The sequence below is a fragment of the Cibotium barometz genome, chromosome 43 (assembly GCF_041138505.1).
Source record: "Cibotium barometz isolate CiBa-2024 chromosome 43, ASM4113850v1, whole genome shotgun sequence".
NCBI classification, from domain to species: Eukaryota; Viridiplantae; Streptophyta; class Polypodiopsida; order Cyatheales; family Cibotiaceae; genus Cibotium; species Cibotium barometz.
Window position 1 is genome coordinate 1,035,398 of NC_141088.1, and position 6,945 is coordinate 1,042,342.

A 6,945-nucleotide genomic window follows, 5' to 3' on the forward strand; every position below is an offset into this window, starting at 1 on the left:
AGTTCCCTAATGGTTTGGGTTAATTTCTCATTCATTCATGGACTTCATTCTAGGATTTAAGTTTCCTTGATAAGAATTTAGCTGTCATGATAGTCATATAGGCTAAGAGTATAAAAAGTAGCCCTGTGCATAGGCACACATCTCCCAAAGATTGAGGCCAGTGAGAATGTGTTCTAGCTATCATCTTGATCTTCCTGGGCTCTTTTAATCTTTCCTTGAGTTGACCAAGTCAATTTCCATTGTTTTGGCTTCCAATTAGCCATCTTAAAAATGGACCTCACGTTTAAAGACAATAAAAATGAAGCTTATGGATCACTTTTGGACTACCGTTTGAGCTACCAAGTGTAAGAATTTTGACATAGTTAGAGGAGTAAAGTTATAGAATTCAAAAAATACTACAACTCTCTCATAGAACTTGTTTCCAAATTCTTTTTGCTGGAACACACTCAAAAAGGGGTTGCAAAAACTAAAAGTCTCATTTTAACATTAAAAAAACACGCATTATTTGGCAGTGATGGAAAATACGTTTTGAAACCTTTTCTCTAGTAGCATATGTACATTTCAAAAAAATATTTCTTAGAGGGTGTTCACACATGCCCTAGCACCTAAAAGAGGAAAGTCATGTAAACGGACCCTAGCGAGCCCTCATTTGAGACATAAGGGGGTAGACCAAGCATACAAAGATCGTTTCAAGCTATAAGGAAACCCCCAAAAAAGGAGAACGATGGTCGTTAATGGTAGCTAACCTAGGGGGTTAAGCATGCCAATATCTCCATCGAAATCATTTCTGACAAAGCCTCTATCCCTTTAGCTCCATACTCACCATCAAAAGAATAGGATTCCACCTCTCACATCACAACCTTGCATCGATAGCTCACTACTCTGGAATATGTCCCTTCTGATACCCTTTCGACACACCAACAATGAAGATTGAATCTTACTCTAGCAAGGGTAACCCCTCGCAACCTTTAACATCAATAGACCCTATGTCTGAGCAATAGCCTCTCTAACAACTACCATTGATGATAAAGACATACCCTCTACATAAGTAGTACCTTATGAAGAAATTTATACTCTGAGACCCTCTCTTCATCCAACCTCGCCAAAGGAGTCAATGGTTTCTATCACAAAAACATCATCATTGATAGACCCTCTTTAAAATATACCTCAGTCATCACTGAGGATAACACTAAAGGTCATCACTTTAGCTGACAAAGGTAAATCCATCCAAGTGACCTCACAATCAGGTAACCACTCATTATGAAGACACTCTCATGAAGACCCATGCCTGATCATCGATGCTGCCCAAACAAATACATGGTGTTGCACCATTATAAGCTAATGAAAGGAATCAAATCTTCAATTCCACAAAAAAGGTATATCCACCACATAAGTTAATGTCAGAAAAGGTATATCCACCACATAAGTCAGTGTCAAAAAAGGTATATCCACCACATAAGTCAGTGTCAGGATATTAAAAGGTGGGTAGAAAAGAAATTATTAGTAGCTCAAGAATGCTATGAGGGTGACAATCAGATTTGGTTACCTCGCCAACCAAGGCAAAACTCAAGGTAATGCTCACTATGTAAATCTCAAAAGCCTAGAAAGAAGAATACTTGTCAACCTCTTCCACAACATAAACACAAAAGAGTCTATCAAAATCTTTTTTTTACTTATCAGATATGGGTTGCTAAAAAAATATTGCAAGCACAAGTATTCTATGAAAGTAATGAAAATATGTGGATCCCAAAGCAATCTACAAAGTCACCTCCACTTGCGCAAAGGAAGCAACCGTGACAACAAAGGCACTAACCCCCACATCACAAAGTCCATTAAAAATGGGTGCCTACATGCCTACTCAATGTGCTCAAGGGTATTATGATGGTAATTCCACCATCTGCTGGTACCCAGAGAAATCAAGAAAAGAATAGCCTCATCACCAACTTCATACCAACAGGAAGCAAACCCACATCTTGAATGGTTTGGTGGCGGCCAAAGCAACACCCTCTCTCAAAAATTAAGAAGCCATAAGAACTTGCTTTCACTCCGAACAACAAGGATATGTAGCAGGTTACCTCATCAAATGCATCAACATATGAAGATATACGAGTTAAATAAAGCTTCAGTATCAACATTTACTAATGCCCCACTACAGAGAGTTCTCAGAACACTTAATAGCATGACTCCAATTGTTTGTCAACTCACCTTGGTAGGTCACTACCAAAGGAGGTCATTCATCAATGCTTAATGGTGAACATAAGAACCTGCTCTCTAAAAAAGGAGGGTAGATATAAGAATTTATTGGCGAACATAAGAACCTGCTCTCTCAAAAAGGAGAGTAGACATAAGAACTTATTTCTCCCAAAGGAGGGAAAAATAACAACACAAGGGAGACACAAGAACCATCTGCAAAAAAGGAAAAATGCTATTTATAAAAAATGGTAAAATGCCGCAAGAACCTCCCACAAAAGGAGCCAAACAATCCTCATCAACCATCTACAAGTTTCTCAATCTCACTAATTAGCCATTCACATCAATGGGTAAGTTAATTGGCTTACCACTCTTCTTCCAACTAGCTAATTAATGTAGTAGCTTCTCAGTGATAAAAACAAATATTCACCCACTGATGTAATTTTATCTACACCATAGCCTCATCAATCAACATCCTTCGAGGTACATATCTAGATGGGGGGCCATGGTGTGAAAACCCTGGTCAATATGGTACGACCCATTTCCTAGATTTTCCTTAAAAAGGTGCAAGCACAATAGGTTATCCTTAGTGGCACCCATTCAAGCCTCATCTATTCAATGTGGTGCGACCTATTTCGTAGATTTTCCTTAAAAAGTTGCAAGCACAATAGGTTGTTCTTAGTGGCACCCATTCAAGCCTTGCTAGAAAATAAACCCCTTAGATAATAATAACTTCACCATAAAATCCCATAATTATCTCAAGAAGGTAAAGAACTTTTTATAGACCTTGCCAACCAAAAGTATTCTTTCACACCTGGGGAATTCACTTTCCATAGAAAGGGGACGTCACCTGCGTGCATGAAACTTTAAAAAAAACCCTATTTAAGTTTATCTAAAAAGTAAACTATACCCCTTTTTAAGCATATGAGTCCCAATTATGAAATTCAAGTACCCCCTATTTATTAAAATTTAAATAACAGATATTGATGTTATACATGTGATAGGTTACAACCCATGTAAGTAGCATGTATGTAAGTGCTAGAAGCACAAAGACCTACATGTACTCTCCAAAAATTGTTCTATGTGTGGTTAGCTTAAAATACTAATAAACTAATCAAGTTTTCAAACTACACCACTAGATCACATATTGTAAGCTACAATAAGAAATGAAACCCCTACCTTCATTCTCCCCTTCTCCCTTGTCCCCTCCCCCCCCCTCATGCCTCCATAAATCCCCCTTACCCCCTAACTTATAAGCTTAAGCAACACCCCCCCTTCCAAGAATCCCCTCCCCTTACACTCACGTGATACCATAAGATATGGCTTATGAATCCCCTGGGCTTTCATGTCACCTCTTCAACAATTTTAACTTCAACATCAGCTACATGAAGAGTCTTCTTGACTCACTTAAATGCACTTCATTGTATATTTTCCTATAAGAGAACTATATATATATATATATATACATATATATTACTATAAGAGAAAAATATATGTATATATACATAAAAAATAAAAAAGAATATGGGAGGAAGAATTTAGGGACAAGTCCACTTCAAGAAAATTTGATAATGTCCTATAAAGTAGAAAAGTGACAACTAAGAAGCTACATCTACATTGCTTCAATATATCATATGAGAAATTGAGATTCACTCTCCTGTTTTGCTCTCTTGTTCTAGTGATTATGTTAATGTTTCTTTGGACCCCCCATCTCTTCTCCTCCATTGCTAACACACCTTTAAATCACTGCTAGCTTGAAATATACAATGTAAGTCTGCTTGGGATACCCAAAAAATGCAATCACTTGTAGAAATCCCCACCCTATTTACTAACTTCATCATTTACTTACTAACCTTCTCCATTCCTTATGGATTAATAATGGGCATTAAACATTTATGCAACACCATAAGTGTCAATAATAGCTTCTCAAATCTCCCCAACAAAGTCTTTTACTTGATCATGAGGATGCGATCAGAGCAAGGGAGAAATCAACCCATTTTGGAGTTAATAAGATTTGCCACTATAATTCTACATCAAATAGCAAAGATGAAGATGCCAAAATCATGTATAATCAATCTATGGAGCAACAATGTCCAAATCTACAACTTGGACAAGGCTTGAGACACAACCTTCATGGGATACTTCTAGGAATTTTGTGTGGAAACAAAAAGGTTGGTCCACAAGTCCCTCTATTTCTAGTTGGATCTACCACTTCCTATAACCTCGAGATATCCTCTCTCTGGTTACGGTATTCTTATAGTTTCTTTCATCATGTTTAGGTCTTGTCTTGTATTGTCCTTGGGCCATTTCTAAGAGTTTATTTATCCTATCCATCAAGATTGATCAGTCATTGCTTTTTTATCCCTTGTCCTTGTCTATAATGATTTTAATTGGATGTTTTGGAATGCATTCAATTGTAATGTAGCCTTAGTCATACCTTGGATCATCCATGGTTTCTCAGAAACTCCTCATCTTTATAAGCTTGTGATGCTTTTAGGATTGGCATATTCTAAGGCGATTTGAGTGGAGGAATCTAGAATATCCTTAATCTCAAAATATTATGGAATATCCCTTCGATACTTCTCTTTTGTTTCTTTCACACTGTTTAGGACTCTGGAAAGGCCTATGCCATTGCCTTCCCTTTGTTGAAGTCCTTGTTTCTTCTTTTCCCTTTTTATCTCTTAGGGGATTCTTTTTCCAAAGATGTAATGGATAGGGCTACCGACAATATATGACCTCAATAGGTCTATCTCTCTCTGAAGCACTGCACTCTAAGAAGGTGCTCTAAGAAGATGATAGTTGTGAAGTGTGCCAAGCATATAGGTGCGAGAAAAAGGTTCTTGGACCCTCAAACCCTATTCCATCATATGGTCCATTTGAAAGGTGGGGAATATATTTTATGGGCCTAATTTCCCACTCTCCTCACATGGTAAATATTACATTTTGGTGGCCTAGTACAACTAAAGACCTTGGATGAGAAACGACTTCATGCACTCAAAATTGATTAGTTTTTCCTCTTTATTTCTTCCAAATCTAGTAATTTTCTCTTATGCATTAACATTAGACCTCTATGCCTTGTCTATTCTCTTTTCAATGAATCAAAGCAAGGGAGATTTAGGAGTTGTTGATCCCAAAAAGATTAGTGTCCTTAAGAGTACGACTTGAGGTAGCTCTTATCTTATTACCACCCTCCTTTGGAGGTACCAATGATTTTAGTGGTCATGAGCATGTTGAAAGATCTCGAGAACCAAAGTCTATTAGGGGGACTAATATAACCTTGCTCTTTATTTTGAACCATTGATAAGCCACAATGCAAGAGTGTTTTTGTGCAAATGCAAGAGAGGAGTGTAGTTTTTATCCCTTTACTAAAATGGCTATAACTTTTTACTCCAGTGTCCAATCTTTAAAAAAATTATACGGTCATGAATCTCTCTTTAATCTCTCTATCCATTTATATGATTCACTCTTGGTGAAACCATAAGGATAAAATTTTATAATTATCTATTTATTACTATTTTCAAGGCTTTTTGTGATAGTTTTTCACCCCTCCAATAAAATGGACATAACTTTTAACTCCTCCCTTGTCTATTTTTAAAACTTTTTCTATAGGTGCTGCAAAGCTCTCTTCAAGCTCTACGTATCTATGTGATTCAATTTTTGTGTGTACTTTTATGAGTAAATAATAGTTTTCCTTTGGTTATCTCCATTTTAATCATAATGGTCCACCACTTCTCTTAAAAGAATGTCTAATTTCTTTTAATCTCTTTGTGGAACTATCATTTCCCATGTTGACACCTTTTTACCTTATCTTTCTCTAAGATGTTTCAACCAAATCACCTAATTTGTAAACATGAGCCATACCAACACCTATCTTATATGTCTCTGTTCACATGATCTTGAGTTGGAAGATTTTCTTTCAACAACGAATTTCCCTTTTATTTGGAGCAATGAGGTTAGCTGAAATCTTTGCTTCTCCAGATCCTTTCATCTTTCCTTCTTTGTGAATTATGATCTCACCTTTGATGTCTTCATCTTCATCTTAATTTAGAGAGAGTGAGGGAGGTAAGAGTGTGGTGTAGTCTCATGTGGGTGTACTAACTTCAAAAAGGGACCAAAGTGAAAGCCCCCAATTTTGTGTCATAATATTTATGTCTTGCTTGGCTAGCTCTTACTATGGGGTGGCCTTTGTGGAATGGGCAGCCATTCTTAAGCCTATGGACTTCTCTTTTTAGTTTCCTAATCTCGTCTTCTAGTTTAGCATTCTTCTCATTGGTGGCTTCTTGAATGTAGGTATACTAACTTCAAAAGGGGACCAAAGTTAAACCCCCCAACTTTGTGTCACAATATTTATGTCCTGCTTGGCTAGCTCTTACTATGGGTGGCCTTTGTGGGGGGTGGTAAACCATTTTGAAGCCTATGGAATTCTATTTTTTCTTTATTAATCTTGTCTTCTTGTTTAGAATTCTTCTCTTGGTGGCTACTTGAAGGTAGTTGTTGGGAGTGGTTAAGCTTCCAATTCTCTTCTTGGGTAAACTCATATTGACACTTGAGCTCATATTGTTGTTGGGATGATGTGTTTCTTGGATGTCTCGGCCATATGGCCAATAAGCTTAACCCATCGATGATTATCTAAGTGCTTAGGAGAGCTAAAATATTATTATGGGTGGGGTCCTATAGGATAAGATGGTTCATGAGAGATCAATCTATGGTGGCATGCTTGGGAGTTTTGCGAAGGTGGTTATAGGATGGTCCCAA